This window comes from Anomalospiza imberbis, chromosome 1 (genome assembly GCF_031753505.1).
Source record: "Anomalospiza imberbis isolate Cuckoo-Finch-1a 21T00152 chromosome 1, ASM3175350v1, whole genome shotgun sequence".
Classification (NCBI taxonomy): Eukaryota; Metazoa; Chordata; class Aves; order Passeriformes; family Viduidae; genus Anomalospiza; species Anomalospiza imberbis.
Genome location: NC_089681.1, coordinates 86,215,059 through 86,236,328, shown reverse-complemented (window position 1 = coordinate 86,236,328; position 21,270 = coordinate 86,215,059). Strand labels below are relative to the sequence as shown.

Below are 21,270 nucleotides of genomic sequence, written 5' to 3'. Positions count from 1 at the left end.
CCTATGGTCAGCACAACAGTTGAAGCTTATTCTTTTCAACAAAATTAATTATTGTTAGGTTATCTGGGAGTTTGACTCAGAGACTGTATTCCACTAATAAGCATAATTTTGAAGAGCTTGTGCTTAAAAAGAGTTGTTATCTTCTGCTTACTGGCAGGTTTTGAATCTTGCATCCCTGTTGAGATTGATTTCCTTTACATGCCTAATTACTGATGACACAGTTAGATATAGGCTAAAGAGATATCTTGCAACTGGAAAAAAAAAGGAAAAAGAAAAGCTATAAGCCAAGTTCCCTTTGACTTAAACAGAAGGAGGCTTCATTTTATTTCATTTAGTAAAGTCACCATGGAAGAATCCTCCTCCAAGAACTCGCAGCAATATGAGGAGTGTGTACAAAACAAGTCCAGACATCAAACAGGGCAACTCCCAAAATGTCTCTGCATTTGTAAACATGCATCACATCTGCTCAGCTTGGCTGTAAGCATGAAATATAAAACTTGGGATATCTGTCTTATTAATTTTAATGGATGCTAATTCAGGCTGTGGCTTGAGGAGATGGAGGATGCAGCTGCAGCTGGCTTGAAAAAATGTTGCGAGAAAAAAAAGGCACCCTGAAAAATTAAATATGTTTTTATTAAAAAAAAGGGGGATTAGTTGCCTGATCTGATTTGTAGTGCACCCCTAGGAAGGCCATTTGGAGCAACTGCCTAAGCGCTGCTGACACTGTTAACCTTTTCCTGGGATCAAACAACAATCTTTGATCCAAAGGATGTTCACTGATGATGAAAACATAGATTGAAGGAGAAAAGCTTCTGTGGCATTGAGATATGTTTCTTTTATTCCACAGTATGTGTGGAACATGTGTATTCATATCTTTATTGGGAGGAATATTGAAGCTTTATAACCACCACAACCATGGACTGCACTGCTTCAGCAGGTGCCCTTTTCCAAACACCAGTAGAAAAGATTGCAGTGAGAATGGACACATAGTAGTTTGTATGGATGTAGAGTGGCACAGCTTATCCCTAAGTTAGAAATATTTATGTAAGTACAAACAAATTTTTTAAAATCCGTAAATAAATATATTATAGGAATATATTTTACTTAATCAGTAAAGGAAAGTTTTATACCAACAAAGGTGCCTGTGCAACAGGGATAGTACTCTTAGAGACTATATAAACTAAACCAATATATATTTGATGCCTAATTATATATGCATAACTTTATTTGATACGTAATTATAACATGTAGAGCATATGGAGATCAAGTCTGAGATGTGGTGTAAAGTGAGTGGCCCAAAGTGACCTTCATTAATGGTCAGGCACTACATGAGGCTCCTAGTTTAAATGTTAATATAATATTGTAGTCACTACACTCCTGACTTTGGACATGTTGGTCCACAGTTGCTGGAAGAATGTTTTGGACACAGTTGCTGGAAGAATGTTTTGCTCTATCCCTCCTTTGCAAGTTAGATCTCTAAGATTTTACTGGCAGAGCTACTGATCTGACTTGCCTCATGCAGTTCTGTCAAAATTACCTACCTGCACATCTGACTGTGAAGAAGGTGTCTGTCCATAGCCAGGGGCTTTTGACTTGAGGCAAAGCATACTAAGCACAAGAAGAATGAGCTGGTCAAGACTGATTTGGACTTCCAAGAGTTTGGGGATCTGGAATTATTTACAAACTTGTTCAATCCATAAATACAAGCACAGTTATCATGTCATCATTGGACTACTTTCACACACTGGTTAGTGTAAATATTGTCTCGCTCCCCTCATGTCAATATCTAGTCAGATGCAACAGCCAGGTACACTCTTTTCCATGAAAAATGGTCTTCTTTGAGGAAAGAATTTACACAGTTTTTGGTGGAGAGACAGTAAATCTGTCACTAGTTAAACATGGAAAACACAGTTTTGGGAGTACTGCAACCTCCTGGAAAATGTCAGGCTTCACACTGCAGATACCAAATACCATGTAGTGAGAACTGTGTGTGGATGTTGGTGGGGGAAAAAAGGGAAAGTAAGGCACGTCCTAATGCAGAAAGTGAGGTCTGCTTCTTAAGGGTGCAAATATGCCTTGACCTTTTGCCTTTGGCAAAATCTCACTTTATACGTGTTCTGTGACCTGTGTCACTTGGCCACGTCCCAAGCTCACCTCTAACATGGCTACCATTTCAGCACTGTGGTGTGTGCAAGTGTCCTGGATGATTATCCATGTGACAGTAGTAGCCAGAGGCTTAAGCCAGGGCTGTAGCCCTTCGTGTTAGGTAGAGAGCAAGTACACTGGCAGTCTCACTCTGAACATCTCCTGGTCTAGAAAGATTGGCCAAAGAGGAGGAAAGGAAAGAGAAGCAGCAGAAAAAAAATCCATCCTTGCATAGTGTGGAAACAAGGCAGCACAGGTTCCTGCTAATGGGTGGTGGCTGTTTTCTTGCCTTCCCAGCACCCAGTGTTCTGTCACTTAATGCAGGTAACTTTTGGGTCATGTCTAGGCACAGGGCTTTTGCAGTGCAGCTCTACTGATTTTTTGTGCTGTGACAATGTAAGAGCATTTCTCATCCTGTATGACTGCTGTGCCCTGCTGCCAGAGTGACTGTCCTAATGCCTGAGTGACAAGCAGGTACATGTGCCCATGTAGAGGTTTTTCTAGGGCAAAGTTCAGTCTCCAAGTTTCAAACTGCTTGTATTCAGCAGATCATTGCTGCTGTTGGAGAGGGGCCTTGAGTACCTGGACCTCTGATGCCACAGCCTTCATCTTACACTTTGGGCTGAAAAGTGCTCTGCAAAGGATACATTGTGTTGTTAACACAACTGATTTCCCAATGGAGTTGTGTGCAAGAGGTTATTTTTGTTCTTTGATTTTTCCCTAATTCACAGAAATGTCTGATGTTCTCCAGAGTCCAATAGACTTTATCCACATTGCTAATAATTATTTCTGTTCAATCTCCACTGAGGGAGCAGTGACTGGTCACCCCTCTAAAATGTTACTCATGATCCCTTCTGGACCTTTTGAGTGACTAGGCTGGTAGGAAATGACAACAGAGTGCTGATGAGATTAGCACTTCTTGCTCTTCATGTGTAAAAAAACCCAGGACTAACTCATTCTTCAAGCTCTTCAGTGACTAATAGTTGTTTTATCATCCTTTCAATTAGAAAGCATTTATCAGCAATCTTTGCTAGCTCACTGCATGAATTGACCTGTCATTCACTGTCTCAGCCCTTGGAACTGGTAATTAAGTTTAGCAATCTGCCTCAGCAGCTCCAGTTGAGATACACGGTATGTTTCCATGTGAATAGGCAGACACAGTTTGGGGTTTCCTTCCCAATAGAAAAGGCCTTTAAGAAAAGTGAAGAAGGGTCCCAGGAGATGCCCTATGTCAGGTACCTGCAGCCCTGGAAGGCTCAGAAGCAGAGCACAGTGAGTGGCACAGAGCAGCTCTACCATGGCTAGGGGTGGGCTGCAGAAGGGTGTCAGTGGGGCCAACCTGACTACATATGGCCCAGGGAGAGGAGCAGCTTTGTTTGGAGTTGGTCACCATAAGCTGGGACCAGCACACAGTGTTCCCTAACTGAGCACCTTCTTCATCTCTGAACTTTCCAAACTGCATGCTTTTGGAACAGTAAAGGAGATTTTGCACTTCATTCTCGATGTTGAGGTACGTCAGCCTTAAAGCCTGGGCACAGATACAAAGCTCTGAAGTCAGGGTACCTCTTTGTTGTTGAGCAAGGGGTAAAGCAAAGCAGTTGCAGTGAAGTTATGTGTGATGAAATCCGGGGATCAAGTACACTGACACAGATCCTACGTCTTCTCCAGTACAGTTCTCCTCAGTGCCGGCAGAGGACACGTCCTATTGACAGTGTAAACAACAACAAATGTAAGCCAGCCTCCTGCTGGAGGAAGTTTTTAAAGGAGGTTGACCCTACGGAAAAGGGACTGAACTGCAATGGCACGGTGTGATTTGCCATGCTAACCCGAGGGTAATGCTAGCAATGTCACAGGTATTGCTGACATTGAGGCTGCCTGTCTGTTGTTATCTCCTGGCCTGCCCAGGTATCATTTTCTTTTTCAGATAAGAGAAAATTTGCAGATTGCTTATGCTAAAGCCATACTGCTGGTAAAGGAGCTTTGCCCCTCATCTGGATCTGTGGCTGACAATAATTGATAGAGGCTGATTTTCAGCAGCTAGCCCACTGTTTATTTAAGCAAACTTTGCTCTGAAAAAAATGACATCTTAAAAACCCCACACAACCCTCTTCACAAATGCCAAGGAGTACAGAAATGCCAGGGTCCCCATTGCTCACTCTAAAATCAGGTTCAAGTTGCCTGGATTCGGGTTTTGGAGGAAAGGCACAAATTGCAGAGTTCACTGAACCCTACAAGATTTGGATTTGAATTTTTCTGGAGCTGCCCTAAAATATTTCTTACTGTTTCTGAAAATATTCCTTATTCTGTTTTACCACAGGAAACATCCTAAGGGGATTTTTCTGCTTCTTCTTTTTCCCCTCCTTTCACTACACCAGGTTCGTCTCCCTGCTGTCTTAAAGAGACCACCTACAACTTAAGGAAATAAAGACCTCTGTGAAAAAATACAGGCAAACCCGATATTTAAGGGTCAGCTCCCCACAATATTTATCTAGTTGTCTGAGCTGGTCCAACCACAAAATGGGGAAGAAAAAAAAATCACTATCATGTGGTGGCTGGGAGGGTAACCTCTGTTAAAAAACAACAACAAAAACAAAACACAGCAGCATAAAATTGATGGGAAAAGTGCCAAGTAGAGGAAAGGAAAAGGACTGATATTTATGAGGTATAGTAAATAATAGCACAAGGAGGTAGTGCTTGGTGAGGATAAAGCAGCAGATATCTTTAATTTTGGAGCAGAAAGGCGGGGTTTTGCCTAGTATAATTTAAGAGGTTTCTCTGTGTTTATAGGGGAAAAAGTGGTACTGAATATGAATTTAAAAAAAAAAGGCAAAAAAAAATACACTCCCTTCCCTGAAACCACCCAGAAGTTCCTTACTGCATTCTGCACCCTGAAGATCATGTGCCTTAATTTCAGACCTGAAAAGCAGAGAAGGAAAAAAACACTTACAATTTGGAGCAAAGGCCGCCTTTCCTCACGGAGGCACTAAGCAGGGATGTAAATTACAGGGTATCTGTTTCAGGCCCCTTTCAGTATACAGCTCCTATAAGAGCTCCAGAGTAAGATAATCCTCTGGAGATCAGAGGCAGAGTACTATTAGCAGGAGCTCATAGGTTACATTTAGTGGTGCCTGGGGTACCTTTATGCTGAAGTGTTAGTGTCAGCTCAAAAGCACATAATCTTTCTCTTGAGTCTAATTATACATTCATTGCACACACAACAGAATATTCAAATGTGTTTAATTAGTTGAAAGATTTATGCTTTAAACCCACAAAAGCAAGGCAGGAAGGAATAAGGATGAAAAGTCAAACAGCCTCTTTTATCTAATTGCATCTCTGACTACCTGGGAGTCCCCAAGCACCAATGTAAAAGATACTGTAAAAATATTTAACTATAAACCCATAGCTGAATATGCTATAGCCACAACATACCCCTGTGTTTCTCTTATGCTTACTGAACAGTTGAATTGCTCCTGATTTACACCAGTAAATATAGAAAGGGAAAAGTGTACAGTTTGTGTCCACTTGGCCCCTCAGTTGGATCACCTGTAACATTGGTGGTGTGGGCAAAATACTTCCTGTTGTTTGCAAAAGAAGTTTGTTACCTGCTTTAAAATGCCATATTTACATTTTATCATTAAAGTGTATTAAGTAAAGTTCTCAAGGATTTCCATTAAAGTTTGGTCAATAGTGCAAATAGAGGGTTATATTTAATTATTAAGTGTAAAGGCTTCACCCTTGAAAACAATGTCATCATTTTATTTTTTCATCTGAAGTACCTTGTTTTTTCTTTTTTTTTTGGTGTGGCAAGTTAACTGAATTCTGCAGGTGCTTTCTGAAATCTAATGGTAAAATAATTGTTATATAAAGTTGCAGCAGATAAGTTTTTACCATGGAGTCTGTGGCTAAAGAAGAGATCCAGCAAGAAGGAGAATGAAGGCTTGTGCTTCTGCCAGTTCACTCACTACCTGGGTGAGCACTTTTGGCTCAGATTTTCAGGAGCGGTCACTCTGCCCCCAAGCCCATTCATGTGACATTATTTTATACTCATTGCTGAGTATCAACAGCCCCAGAGGAGACCATCTCTAGGCATTGGCCCCCAGCCAGGCATCTCCAGGCTTCTCCCAGGGAAGCTGAGTGCCCTGGCCATGCTCTGGATCAGCCCAGCTTCATGCAGCTTCGACTCTGCTTATCCCCACTCAAGTAGTCTTTATCTCAGAGACATTTTGGGCGGAAGTGACACCTTCAAAGTAGGGTCATCTTCCATGTAAAAGCAGCTTTTTCCTGGGCTAGGACAGGGGCCTGAAGATACGGATTTCCCCAAGGTGTGGTCTGTGGTATGTGATTTAGTGCAAAGACAGTGCAAGAGTGAAAGAAAAAAACAAACCATGAAGTGAGCTGAAAATCGAGCTCCTAGAATTGGAGGAGTTAAGGGCACTTGGTCCTGCCTTAACAGAGTTCAGACAATTAAAATAAGGCATTACTACTGAGGATTAATTACGTCAGCTGGGATGGGTGATAATGAGTGCGCTTCAGTGGGTTGTGACCATCAAGATGCTGTATCCATGATCCATCTTTGAGAAGCTGCAGACTTTCCCCAGAGAACGGGTGTCAGAATAAATCTGCTCAGTATTCCCAAATATAAAGGTTTCATCCTGGAAAGACAGGACTTTAGTGAAAGCACAGTAGAAAATAGCCACTTCATTGTAACCCGTATCATACAATATAGTGATTGTTTTATTTCCTTCTAGGCTGGGAGCATGGTGCCATATGCCAAGCATGAAGTAGGATACAGTGAATTTATTTCTTTAGCACTTTTGAAAACTACCAAGTCTGTGTACGCAACGTGTGGAATTTGTCATGCAAACACCTATGTTATTTTAGATACCCTTAAATAGGCTTTGAAAGGGATCTCAAAGAATACAAGATAATGAGGGACTGATTGACACTTCCTATGTATGGCACAGGACCACGAGACACAGCTCCTGAACTGCGAACACTTGCTCTTGCTACAGGCACCAACTGAGGGAAGCCTAGGTGGCCATACCTCCCTGCTCTCCTCCCAGCTCTGCAAATAAATGCTAGGTAAGTTTTGGCAGTCTTTGGCACTTTGGTGCACGTAAATCTCCTCCTGTGCTGACTCTTTAATAGAGGAGATCTGTTTGAGCCACATTTTCTTCCTTCTTCCCCCTCTGCAGCTCCTGTCATTTGGAGGTGTAGCTGGGGAGCAGAGTTCATGCCAGTGTGTCTTCTGAGGAACAGGTTGGCCTGTTTTGATTTTTTTTTTCCTGAGGGTGCAATGACCAGGCTGTGGAAAAGGTGTTGTTCAGAGGGCTGAAGCTATTGTGGCATGGCTGGTAGCAATATTGAGGAGCAGGTGGTGAGGCTGCAGTTGTAACTGTAAGCACAATCTCTGGCCATAAATTTGATATTTTCTCCTCCTAAAACACCGTCTGCTTGCTACTGTTTATATTTCATGCCAACCCTCACATACTCAGGCAAGTCTGGGATGAACAAGGATGCTCTTGCAAGGAGGAGCACTCAAACCACAGGGACACCTGTGGTCACAGCTCCTCCCTGAAGTCATCTTTGCAGCTTGGGAGGAAGGTGACCTCCCTTTTCGGAGTACTTTAGCATGAATTAACAGAAAACTGCCTGTGGTTGAGGAACATACTTTGAGTGTTTATGCCACTTATCTGTTACCTAAAGATGGAGGTTTTGAAGATATTATAAAGCTGGTTTTTTTAGGTTTTTTTTTTTTTTTTTTTCTTTCAGCTGCTAATCTTACAGTGTCAGGAGCCTGCACTCATGGGAAAGTTGCACCAACTTACCTCAAGGGGCTTTAAGTTTAGTTAGAGCGACATGGGATGAATTATGCATGTGGAAGGTAGGAAGGCTCTGCAGAAGGATCTGGACAAAACTAGAACCAAAGTGTGACCTTGCAGCTTCCCACTGTGCTCTTTCACTTCACTTTTCTGGTCAGTCACGAGAGCTCAAGCAGAAGGCAGCCGATTCTCCCCATCTCCCATCACCCTTGCACAGTTACTGCTGTGTATTCCACTGCAGGGCAGCTGGCCATCCCTGGCATGAGGTTTGCTCCCAACAGGCTCGTGTGAGTGCTGCCGGGACTCCAGGTTGTGGATCCCGTACTGCACAGGCTAGGTGGATGACTCATAAAAGCTGGGATTGTGCCCTGCCAGCAAGCAGCAAAGTAAGCAGTGATGCTGCCAGTCCTCTGGAGGGTGAAATGAACCTCCCCAAGGCAGCCCTTTGTCCCTTGGAGGGAGGATGAGGAGGAGGTATAAATCACAGCCGGGTTTCCACATGGTAACCTAAAGGCCTTTACCTCTGCATGGTGTTTCACAAACAGCATGGTGGGCCAAGAGATGACTTTTGTGCTTGTTCTGGTTTTCCTACCAGTGTGGCTTGGTCCCTTAATGAAAATCAGCAGGCAGCAGATTTCTTGGGTAACCACCGCTCCATAAGACAAAGTGAGAGAAAAAACAAACTGGGAAATATGGACTGTTGGGTTTTGCCTTGCTCATCTTTAAGGCCTGTGTGCAGATGAGATGAAAAATGCCAAAGGTCAAAAGGCCACTGACTTAATCTTCTTCCCCTTAATTTTTATGTCCACTGTTACTGGATGGGATGGGCCCAGCCTGTGGATGCCTGTATCTCACTGCTCTTTTCAGGATGCTTCCCAGTGTTTTTGTTGGGGTGAGGACAGGAGCTTCCTGTGGGAATTCAGCCCACAGGGCCCGTTCCCACCTCTGGCACCATTAGTGTGCTGAGGGATGAGCAAGGATGCTCTTGCAAGGAGGAGCACTCAGACCCTGCAACTGCAAAAATCCAAAAGCAAAACAGTGGAAAACTGGCTGGATAAATGTGGAAAGCTCTTGAAAATAAACAGCCCACATAGGCACAGCCAACCTTTTTGAAACTGGTTTAAAGCGATCAGTTGCTGAGTCCTCCTCCATGTGGGTTAAGCCTGAGGGGAAGGCTGGCACTCCCTGTGAGGTGTGCAGGGGGCACAGCAGGTCCCTCTCCCAGCCTCCTGGGACTGTAACGTGGAGAAGAGAAGCCAGCTGGCAGCGTTGGAGGCCAAAAGCCTCCCTTCCCAGGGGCTGGAGCAAAGTTGAGGGCGTTGAGCAAGATGCAGGGCTGAGTCTGGTGTCCCCGATGGTGGCAGGGGAGGGCAGGGGCATGGCAGGGCTGTGGGAGTTGTTGTCGTTGTCCTGCATCCATCTGCCCCGCAACACTTTTAAAGTGCTAACATGTTTTATGACGCCACGCAAGTGAAATGGAATAGTGGCTCCTGGCTCCTTGTAACTTGTGTAAATTCCAGATGTGACAATCCTTTTACTGGCAAATGGAGATGTTTATCCCTGTGCTCTCCTCGAGTTGAATTAGCTCCCACTAGGAAGAGCTCGCTGAAAATGTGCCTGCCTGGCTACTAAACAGCTGCGTAATTGTCCCTCTGCCCCTTCCTGGAGCTGCACATAAAAAGTGCAATCCAAATTCCTGGGCAAACCAGGCAGGGCCCTGGAGAGCACTTCCCACCCCCCTTCAGGAATTGAACATCATGCCTAAAGGATAATGCAGGATTAGGGCAAGGGGAAAACGAGTGGCTTAAACAGATCCCAACTGCAGCGAGGCTCAGCAAAATGTGTCTTTATTCCCAGCCACAGGCTTTTTTTTTTTTTTTTAATAAAATTTGTTATTATTGCAAGGGGAAGGAGGAAAGGGCCTCCAGATTGTGAAACAGGCGGAAGAGGAACAATGTTAGTTCCCTGAAAGCCCCCAGCCCAGGCCACAAGGCCGCCCTGTCCTCTGCCACACCGCAGCCTACATGGGAAACCATTCCCGGCCCTTCCCTGCCTGTCCTCCCCCACCTCCTCCTCCTCTCCCGGAACACACAGGCACTAGTTATTAGGGATTAGGTGGAACAGATGCATGTAAGATGCTTACTGCCTTTTCCAGACACAAGGCCACTTTCCAATCAGCTCAGAGGAAACAGGGTAATTAGATGGAGTCGCGGTCAGGGAGTGGGGGGGGAATTAGCCTCTTACTCAACCAGAGCCTGCGAGGCCACCTCTTCCCCCCCACACTCCCTCCTTTCCCCTCCTCCCCATTCCTCTGCCCACTCTGTCGTTTCAAAGCTTTTTATTTTTTCTTTCCCTTTTCCAGGAGGCAGCTGATGCCGGCCGGCTGGCTGCCAAGCAGGTCAGGCCTCTGCAGCTGAAACTGCCCGAGATTCCTGAGCGGGATGATGAATCAGCTGTGTCCTCTAGGACACATCCTCTCTTGGACGTGCTGCTGGGATGTCGAGTCTCTCCGCCGCTTCCCCGTGGTGAGAGTGTGCTCAGAGCTGCTGGCTGATGACACTGGGTGGGTTGATGAGTTTGGTTTAACTCCTCCTCCTCCCCCTCCTAAACCAGCTTCGTCTCCTGATGAAGTTATTGCCCCTTAAGCTGACAATAGCAGCTCTAGATGTCTCAGTGGATGAGAAGTGCCGGGCTTTGAAGGAAATGATGCCTTGCTTGTCATTTGCCTTCTTTTAAAAGCATATTAAGACAGCTTTGGCTTGAGAGTCCTGCAGGCAAGAGTTCTGAGTAAGGCCAGGCTGGTTTTCACTGTGTCCACCCCTGCTCCCAAAAAAAGCCTGGACTGTTGGGGTTGCTGAGTGCAACTGCTGCAGACTGGAGGCTGATGTACCCAGGCTGCCTCATGCCTGATGACTCTCACAGCATAAGAGATTTTACTTTTCCAACCTTTAAAAGTTCTTGGGTGTGTTTACACTTCAGTGCTTGTTCATCCCTGAGGAGATTTTGCTGGGTAAAGTCCTCCAAATGTGGAGGGCTGTCCTGTCAATGTTATGCACAGGGCAGCTGAAACAAGGTAATGGTTATCAGGCACTGGGGATGGTGATTAAGAAGCTGACTATTGCATTTATTACCATCTCCTCCCACAAGCTCCTGCCTTGCTTGTTTGCCTTCTGAGGCCTGACTGTAGTGCTGTTTATTGGGAGAGCATTGCTCTTTTCCAAGATGTTTGGTTTTAAAACTGTCAGAATGTCCCCAGGGTGTTTGGAAGGGGATGTGCTGTGTCAAGAAAGAGTGTTCCCCATGAAAAGATTTTTTCCAAGTGACAGGTCAATTGTGCAGTAAACATGCAAAGGAGGATCACCATTACAAATGTAAGAGAGCAGAGAAGAGCTGACCCCAACTCTGAGGCGAAGAAGCGAGAGTGTCCGGACTTCCCCAAATGCAGGTGCTGCTCTTCACTGTTGGTACCCTTTTGAACATCATGTAGATAATTTTCTGAGATTGACATTAACCTCTTTTCATAAGCATGCACAAGCACCAAATGTTGAAACGTACTCCAGGGCTGGATGGAAAATTTCTGACTATGGTTTGCTGTCAGGAAATGCTGGTTCAGCAAGAGGAAAAAGATGTCAACTTCAACAGTAAAAAAAAAATCAGAAAGAAACAAAAAATATTATACCAATGAAGAAACTCTCCTGGGGGCTTTTTGAAGCTGTTAGGTTTATTTTTCAGTGCCCTGTTTTTATTGTTCATTGACACGTAGGATAAACACAGCTAGAGCAGAGTCTGCACCATCTTTTTCTCTGTGGTTTTGCTGAGTATATGGTAAGTAACTGCTTCTGCATACCCAACACACCCTTCCCAGTGCCTACCTGCAATAACACAGGTGCTAACAGTGCAGGTAGAGTGGGAGGAACTTTTTCTGATGTACCATCTTTCTTAAGGAAGAGCAGAGTGTCTCTGTGAAGCACAAAACTCCCATGGAGGCATGCTGTGATGTGTCTTGGAGGTGGATTATCTCCTTCACACCTGCATTCCTGGCCATGTGGGTTAACTGATGACCTTGTAAAACCATTGGCTCTCCTTGGGTCTTGACATACACCTCATTTATGTACCTGCAGCTACTTATGTCTGGTAATTCTAAAAATGGCATTCTTCCTGAGTACCCAGGTCCTCACAGGAGTACAAAATTAAATATGCAGGGCAGAAACAAGACAAGGAAGAATAACCCTGTGTTGCATGGGAAGTGTGTGTAATTTTGGTTACTGCTCTGCATTTTTTTATGTCTGCCAAATACATGAGATTGACAAGTAAATAGACAAAAATATATATGTTGAACTAAAAAAAGCTAAGAAAAGCAGTATTCTAGTGAAGTTCTGAAAACAGCTAACCAAATAAATCTCCCCAAATACACAGCTTTGCTACCCAGGGTGGCTGTTTGGTTCAGGACCTTCCCAATTAGCATTATAAACATACCGAAGTGCAATGCATATTTTCGAGTAAATCACCTAAATAGATTATTACTGTTGGATAGCAATTAAAATGATTGAGTGGTCTAATCTGTGTCCTGCTGTAGTGCCAAGTATCCGAGCTCTGATTTATGCATTTCCCGCTCCTCCCCATGCTACTTCTGAAATGGGACAGCGTGGGAAGCCTGGCAGCACATGGGACAGAACTCCTCTCAGCACTATCAGGCCACTTGTTCCTTGAATTCCCCTCCAGGAAGTGGGATGGTGAGAGGAGAAGAGACTTGGCACTTCCCATCCCTGCTGATGAATGGGGCCAGGCTTTCTTTGGACTGCAAGTGAATTCACCGGGCCAGATGCTCAGGCCAAACCCCAGGGCTACTTGTTCCTAGGAAGGAAAGGTAGACGATTCCTGAGGTGGACTCTTTTTTTTCGTTCATTTTTGTGTTATGGTGAAGTTCCTGTCTCAAAAGTGATGCTTGTATTTTAATCTCCTTTTTCAGTGCTGCCCCCTAAGGCAGAGGATACAAGAGGGGAGCATCATTTTTATGACAACAAGGATGCATCCTTTGCAATTGTGACTCCCTTTGGCTGGAATGTGGGCTGCTGTGGCTGGCCTGCTGTGTTTTCTGTCTTTCACTAGGACAGCTGAAGTGAGTACCACAGTAACAGATAGGTTTGTGATGGATGGACTGGCAGAACCAACATATTTTACAGAGGTTAATAAGAGTTTTGTGGCTGTTATTTATTACCAGGACAGGGAACGCCTGCATGTGTCTCTATCTCTTATTGCAGTAGTAACGCTTGTCTTGAAAACCAGCTCATCAGCTTTCCCCCAGGCACTTGTCTGCTTTTCCCCTCCTTACAGTTTCTCCAGGCCATGCTGCCCATTTAGCATTTCCCTGAACTACAAGGGACAGACTGAGTGTCTGGGAATGTAACAAATCACATGACCCAAAACAGCCTGCATTTTTTCCCCCTGTTACTGGAACACTCAGGTGTTCTTGCTTTGAATCTCCCTCTTTGTTACCTACCAGGCCATTCGTGGCTGGGAGGTTGTCGGGACAGGGGCAGTTTGACAGAGCATGCACAGCACAGAGGAGCAGTCTGACCTGCTCACAGCTCCATGCACTGCTGCTCTAGTGACAGCGGTGATTTTTCATGCCTGTTATTGGAAGAAGAAAGTAACTCTTTGCAGTAAGCCACATACTAATCAGGAGCTTTTGGGGACCTTTTCCTGTTTGTTCTCCTCTTTGAGTGACTCTTTGCAGCCCCGAGCCTATGTCAGCCCTGCCGGGGTCTGGCATTTGTCAGTCACTCCAAAGATGGGAGGTCAACTGAGAAGTTTTCCCAGTTGCCAAATATTGTTCCTACTATGGGAGGCTTTTGGTCCCAACCTTACAGAAGCTGTCAGTGCCCTGGCTGCTGAGCAAAGCTTCTGCCAGCCCGGGGGTGAAAAAGGAAAGGGTTGTCCAAGTCTCTGGCCAGATAACGCCCGGATTTCACCACCACGTGATGCAGCTGTTTAGCAGCTTGTGCATGCAAATGCTATTGAAAACCCAAGGGGCTTGGGAGAAAAGGAAGAAACGTTTTGTTTCTCCTCTCCCCTCCTCTGCCTGTTTTTGTCATGTTGCTGTTCTCCTGCCCTGCTCCTCAGCTATTTGGCAGAATCGCTGCCATTGCAAATGTACGTGACTAATCTGTTACTTGAGGAAACGATTCACAGGCATGAATGACCTAGGCGGTCAGGGAGCCGATGGGATCCTGTGCTGGGAGGAGTGTTTTGGGGATTTTGGGGGTTTGGTTTTTTGGGGATTTTTTTTGGGTTTTTTTTTTTTTTTTTTTTTTTTCCCTAGAGGGTTGCTCCCTCTGTTATCTGATGGGAGAGAGATACCCATCGGAGTGCTAGATGCACGGATAGGGTCTCTGTTAAAGAGGTGGCCACCCTCTTCCCAGCCCCAGGGGCAGATGTGCTGCACCAGGACTGCACGTCCCCCTTCCTCCCCAGCCACGTGGATGCCGTTCCCTTGCGGTGGCACGGTGCCATCGGCCACAGCGTGCTCTCCGGAGTGCAAAGGCTCTGGAAGGTCTGGGTGTGAGATTAGGGCAGATCCTTACTCGTTCGTCTCCCAACCAGCTCAGGCAGACACCCGAGGCCGTGGGACCGGAATGCTCTGACCTCAATACAGCCAGGCACTGTCCCTCCTAGCTCGGTTCTCGCCTCCCTCCACCTCTTTGCTTTGCTCCGTTTTAGCTGTGCATCCTTAAGTGATTCAGGGGCTCCGGGCCAAAGGGCTCTTTGCCCCGCTGGGCTGCTCCTGAAGAGAAACGGTGATGTGCTAGGAGGTCTGGGAGGCGAATGTCATTTCATCACTGTTCTCCCGGGAGAGGTAGAGGGATCCAGCATGGGAACAACGGGGGTGGGGGGGCAGGGGTTAATGAGGAGAAATGGGATAAATTAAAGAAGGGAAAATGTAGGCCAAGTATTTGGAGAAAACATATGTTTAAATGCTGTCAAGCCAAGAATTATTTTCTCAAAAAAAAGTAAATTCCAGAGAATGACTAAATTATTGGACGCAGCTCCTAACTAGGTACCTTGAAAATGTGTTGAATCAGGTTGTTGGTGTGAATTACTAGCCCAGCTCTGGAAAATATACCCTAGGGAGCACCAGCTTTCCTGGTTTTCCACTGATCTGAATGCCAAAGTGAAATCTCCTGAGGCAAAGGGACATTAACTAACTTACAGTGCCATCTAGCCCCATCTAAGACATAAGACGTCTATGAGTGGTTGCTAATTTTGTTCCTGTAACCGGGAGGCTGAGTCACTTCAGCTCTAACCCACCTCCTAGGTCATGTGCTTGTGGATATAAGTGTATCTTGGAGTACATCCGTGCATGCACTGGGATGTATTTTTAAAAACCTGTCCATGAGCCATAAACTTAAATGCCTGACCAGGAGCCATCCCAGCTGGACAAATCCTGAGTGTTTTCACGGCCACAAGAAGTGGGGAGGGCAGCTCAGTGTTGCTTAGGCCTGGCTGGTACTTCCCATTGACAAGACCTTACTTTGGATGGCTCAGGGATTTGCCAGTCTGCAACTGCTTGAGCTGGGAGCCTTAGGTCCTGGGTGCTTGCTGCAGGCTATTTGTAGGGACTTCTCCCCAGAGCAGTGTTTGTAACAGCTCCCAATGCTCAGAGCACAGCTTTCCACTCTCTGAGGGTAAAAAAAGGCAAATATGAAAGCAACAGTGCTGCTGCTACTGCTCATCTTGTGAAGCAGAGAGGGGACAGAGGATGGTGACTCCAGCTCCTGCTGCCCACACTGTTCTGTGACTGCACTCCTGCACCCACCACAGACACATCATCCCCTGAGAGATAGGGACATGGGGTGAACCTTGGTGGGGCTGAACCTATCAAAGGCCACAGAGTAGAAAAAGATGCCTTGGGTTCCCTGGTACAAGGGTTCAAGGCTCTCTGAAGTCTGTGAGAGTCCTAAAATTATTGTTTTAGCTCTTTGGGCCTCTGCTTTTTACCCTTGTGGGCTCCAGAGGGATTCAGGGGTTGTTGCTGGTGCCCATGGGTGCAATATTTTTGTTTTGAGTCTGCAAAGCTGGTGCCAGCCTTTCTCTTCTGCCTTGCAAGAGACAAATGCAGGGAAGCTGGCCAGACTGCCAAAGATAGTGAAGTAACCTTTTTCTACAGAGGAAAACACCCATTATCCTAACTGGGCTTGGATTACCAGTGTTTTTTTGCACTTTCTGCTTTATGTTTCTTTTTTTTTTTTCCTTGTGTACTTGCAGTAATGTCCATAGCCAGACATATGCTCATGGCCTGGAATGAAGTCGACTGCAATTACATCCTAAGGGAGTCACTCAACGGGGGTTTTGTGGAGGCAGGACGCAGGCTCTGGTGGAGCTGCACATGTGCTGTTAGACCTCCAACTGCACTCGCTCTGCCTTCAGCTTTGTGGGAACGAGGAGCAGCAGGCTCAGAAATACAGCCAGTCTGGTACACATCTGGAGGCAGTAATTGGAGGTAAAGCGTGCACCTTCTGTTCTCAATCGAATGAGGTGTTTTCTTGCATTTGTGATTTCAGCGCATCAGCACCAAAATTCATTCTTTAAACACATCTGCTCCCCATCTCCCATGCTCTGTGCTGGTCTGAACCTTCTTCAAGCATAAAGGTATTGGGAGCTGGGTTGCAGGGTCAGGCCTCCCTCCTGTAAGGCTCCTTGTGCCTTACTTCCTTTATCTCCAAGAGCAGCCAGAAGCATATGCTGTGGCAACATAATCATTTAATCCAGGCTGGTGAAACCTGTTCTCCAGATGAACAACTGACAGATCGTTTGCTCTGTAGCTCTGCATATGAATGCAATGTTTGTTGGGGTGGATGGATGCCGGTGCCAGTTTTCCACTCCAGTTTCCAACAAAACCAAGCAGCAGCCTGACCATGAATCTGCTTCTAGCTGCTTCCTCTGCTCACTGCAACATCCTTGCTGCAGCCACATTAGTGCTGGGGCTCTCCCTCCCTGGCTTCTGGCCGCTGATGTGGATGCAGTAGGTCCACAGATTCCTGGCAGGCGGACGCAGCCCTTGGAGGAGCACAGCAGGCCTGGGGCGCCCGGGATAGGAACGTGTTTGCCTGGGGAGGCAGGTGATACCTGAAAGGGTGCAGCCAAAACTAACAAAGGTGTGTTCAGAGATAGATACAGTTTGATCTTTAGCCCCTGATACAAGCCTTGCCTTGGCTGGGGAAGTGCTCTGCCAAGCCCTTTTGTAAGGGTGTAACAGCCTGGTGGATTGCTGGTGATTCCAGCAGTGGGTTGGAGTGAGGACATGTGCTGCTGCCTCCCTTGCAACTGCTGTGAGTTAGCAGGGGCAAGGGAGAGGTACACCCCCTGTTTTAGGCCTCTGAAGTCCTCATGTCTGACTGTCAGATGTGAGGAGATGGTGCTCTTATAGTCTCATGTGCAGTCACAAAATTACAGAGTGGCTTGTGTTGGAAGGGACCTTAAAGATCATTGAGTTCCAAGCCTCCCTGCCATGGGCAGGGACACCTTCCACTAGACCAGGTTACTCAAAGCCCTGTCCAACCTGGCCTTGGACACTGCCAGGAGCATCTACAACTTGTCTGAACAACCTGTTCTAGTGTCTCACCACACTCACAGCAAAGAATTTTTTCCTAGTATCTAATCTAAATCTACTTTCAGTTTAAAGACATTACCTCTTGTCCCATCACTACATGCCCTTGTCAAAAGAGCAGAGCCAGTACTTCATTGCACATTGTGCAAATGCTTGTGCTTATGTAGGTTTTCTGAGTGCCCAGAAAATCTGTCATCTCCTAAGTGCTGGATGCACTTCTGACGAGCAGCCTGTCCTGCTCTGCTGCGGTCCTTGTTTGCTGCTTCTCTGGTTTCAGGGTCCATCCCTTCCAGATTTTGTAATGCAAGCAGCAGCTGACACTCTCACAGGGTCAGCTGAGATGGCTTGCTGGTGGCACGAAACCAGGGAGAGGGCTGTAGTGTGCAGTGGTGGCAGCCGCTGTTCTGACAAACAGCATTAGAAACTTACCAGGTGAATATGCAATGGTTTTGCCGATGTATTCTTTATTTTTGGCTTCAGGAGAAAGCTGGGGGCTGAGACTTTACCAGGGCCAGCTTAAGCCTCTTGAATTGCTTGATTTGCTTGCAATGCATCTGAAGATGGAGAGCTGAAAGGAGCTGCTTGCATTCAGATTGCAATCCAGATGCCTTTTTTGAGAAGAGCATGCATTAAATATTTTTGGGGCCAGCACCGTGAGGTTGGCCCAGCCTCAGAAACACTTTCCAAAGCTTGTTGTCCAGAACAGTGTGCTCTAAATATGCACTGCATCCCCCTGCACTAGCTGGTCCGACCTACTGTGACCATACAACAGGGTTTTTCTTTCAGCTCAGAAGAGATTCATATTAAGATCTGTATTACTTGCACAGTGAAACAGCTTCTTTTTCTTCCTTGTTCCCTGTTACACACCTCCAGCACCTGTCTCTGTGCTAGATGAGAGCCTGTGGGGAGTTCAGGGAGTGCAGGTCTGGGCTGTGTATCACCCTGTCACCAGGACCAAGCTGGGAGAGGTCAGTACATGTGTGCAGCTTGGAGCAATGCATACTGTGCTGGGGATGGGGGTGGGGAATGGGAGGTTTGAAACCCTCACTGGTATTTTATCTTCAGTTTAGCACAGCTCAGGTTTGTCAGTAAAACACCATGGTCCTGAAATGTCAAGCCTGAGGCGGAACTGGGAAAAGAACATCCTAGAGGTCCTGGGTTTCTGTCTAGGGCTTTGGACACAGCTTCAGTCAAAGATTCCCCCTTCCTGAAAGGAGAGAGATGTCAAAAGTGTAATGTTTACATCAATTATGTGAAGTCAATTCAGACCTATTCAACCCCCTGCCTCTGCATAACTTTTTTTGGCAAGCATTAACTAATAAGGAAGGGAGTAAATCTTGCTTGAAGTTATTTTTCTTCCTGCTCCTGTGTCCCACCCCCAGGCGCCCCATGGCAGGTGCTACAGAGGCGAAAACCAGTGCTCCTGCAGAGACAGATTAGCAGCACATAAAATGATCTCCCTCCTCCTTGTGCACCCCAGAGCCCGGAAACTCCCCCATCTCTCCAGCCTTGCAGCCCAGCTGTCCCAAACCCCAGACAGCAGGGATGGATAACAGCAGGCTGCTCTCTGCACTGCTGCCCAGGCGATGGAGGAGATAATGGGAATGATTTCTTGGTACAAGTACAAGCATGAATCCTCTGAAGAAATACTAAGTCTAGTTGTGGTGGAAAAAAAAAAAAAAAGAGAAATAAAGCAAATGCACACACATGCACACACACAACCTCGACCTCATGTAATGTTGGAGAGTTTGGTTCTGTCTGACTTTTTTTCTCAGCTGCTGGTCCTTGAACTCCTCCCAGTGTGGCTCCACCACTGGAGCAACAGCTGGCATGCTGAGGTGCAGTGCAGGGCTGCCAGCTCTCCTCACTGCAGATCAAGCCTTGCACTCTGTTACTGGGGGATTTCCTTGAAGCCCTCGTGCCTCTCTGCCAGAGTGCTCGGATTGCGTGATAATTGTGCTTTTTGATGGAAAAAAAAAGGGGCGGGGGGAAGCTAATTAAGAAAATATGTTTCTAGCACTGCACTCAGGATCGTGTAGGAAAATTAGCAAATAGGAAATGAGTGTGACCTACTGTGAGTAAAATAATAATCTTTTTGCCCTGAGCAGGGCTGTATGAGCTGTTTGGATGACACGTGGTGGAGCAGAGGAGTGGAAGAAAATGGAGCACTGCTCAGTGCTGCAGGCCTTTTGCCACTGCAACTGAAAGAGAAAAACTTATTTTGCCACTCTGGATGCTAACTCATGGCAGGCAATTGCTTTAGCTATGGCAAATGAAGCCCAAGGAAGGGTCCATCACAGATTAACTCCTAAGCCTTAGGGTGTTTTGCTAAGTGAGGTGCCAGTCCAGTCTGTGGAAATCTTGTTCTTGAATTATTATTCCTTTTAAATGTTAGACTGTGCCTGCAAAGATGAAGTGTTTCCTGGCCTTGCTTTTCAGTATTTCTATTCTTTCCATCCTCTATTGCTTCTACAGTGGGTACAGAGACATGAGCTTTCAATACCTGCAAATTTCCATCTGGTTTGTTAGCAGCACTCCTCATTAAGGGGATTATGAAAAGTTGGAGATGCTACAGGTAAGCAGCCAAACAATAATCCTGGCTTCCACAATGAGGCAGTGTGTTTTGTGTGGTTAGAGCAGCAGGAACAGGACTCATGAGTGACAGAGCAAAAAATCAGTGATTGCTGTTTGGCAGGAGATACTTAAACTTTGTCAAGCTAGGCAAGTATCTCCATTGTGGTCTCTGACTCACAATTCAAGTATGCTGGGAACATTTGAGGGGGCTGGGTCAGTTCTTTAAGCAGTGGGAAAACAAGGCTTTAATGCATCACGGCATGGCTTTGGGTCTGTGCTCTACTGTTCTGCCTTTCTTTGAGGAAACTGGTGTGGCTGGCGGTGGGGAGAGGGAGGTGGTGTGAAACCACACATACACACACACTCACATGTGATTTTAATCCCTCCTAACAGTGTTTCAGGCTCATTTGACTGTGGTGGCTGAGCTGAGCCACTTCTGACTTGCCCTTCTGAAGGTGAACAGAGGACAAGGCTGTGTGGTGGGGCTGGTGACAACTCGGTTTCATCCTCTGCTGCAGCAGCCTGGCTGAGGTATGCAATGCAGAGGAGCTTGTGGAGGGGCTCACCAGCTGTTCACTACCACTCTGTGGGCACAAGAGTGTCACAAACTGGCCAATGAAGCCAGGCTTGCAGCTCTGGTGTGTGGTCGTTGTGGTGGCAAAAAGCAGCCGGGCTGTTCTGGTGAATCAGGCTGTGAGGGTAGGAAGGCTTGCCAGCAGCTGGGCTCTCCTGCTTCCTTCCACTGCTGCAGATAACGCCGTGCAGCCTCCCGGGGAGGGAGGTGCATTTATGCCCTTACCAGAGGTGTTTTCTGTTGATATGGTGTGTTCCTGCACATGGAGGGGAAGGCAGATATGGCCAGACATCCTCTCCCAGATCCTGTTGCGTGGGTGAGAGCGGCTGCTAGCAGTGGGGTTGCTCCTTTGTGCTCCTTTGGCTGGAGGCATGCACCCATTTGGATGCTTCCTGGAAAATACAAATGCTTTCTGTCTATGGCTTTGCATCTCCTGCTCCTGGGAGGGGCTGGAAGGAGAACCAGGAAGTGTTGCTGGAAAAGTATGTCCAAAAATGGTCAAGACCAGGTAAGGAGCAGCCATATGGCAGATGAGCTGCTGGCTCCAT

General features: G+C 46.3%; 2 long non-coding RNA genes across 8 annotated transcripts in view; one reads left to right on the top strand and one right to left on the bottom strand.

The window, feature by feature from the left end:
- Window positions 1–255: 255 nt before the first annotated feature.
- On the bottom strand, window positions 256–10,330 carry LOC137478933 (uncharacterized). Its single transcript, XR_011001885.1, has 4 exons — window positions 10,111–10,330; window positions 7,684–8,619; window positions 6,644–7,646; window positions 256–3,847 (listed from the first exon to the last, which is right to left on the bottom strand). It is a non-coding gene; the product is annotated as an uncharacterized lncRNA (long non-coding RNA).
- Window positions 7,095–21,270, top strand: part of LOC137478906 (uncharacterized) — a 27,538-nt gene continuing 13,362 nt past the window's right edge. The window contains exons 1-3 of one of the 7 annotated variants that reach the window (XR_011001871.1): window positions 9,118–10,160; window positions 10,330–10,530; window positions 12,690–20,679. This is a non-coding gene — a long non-coding RNA (uncharacterized lncRNA). Of the gene's footprint in view, window positions 7,228–9,117; window positions 10,161–10,329; window positions 20,680–21,270 lie in introns of those variants that run through there. The other 6 variants (XR_011001869.1, XR_011001867.1, XR_011001870.1 and 3 more) reach the window with 6 other exon arrangements.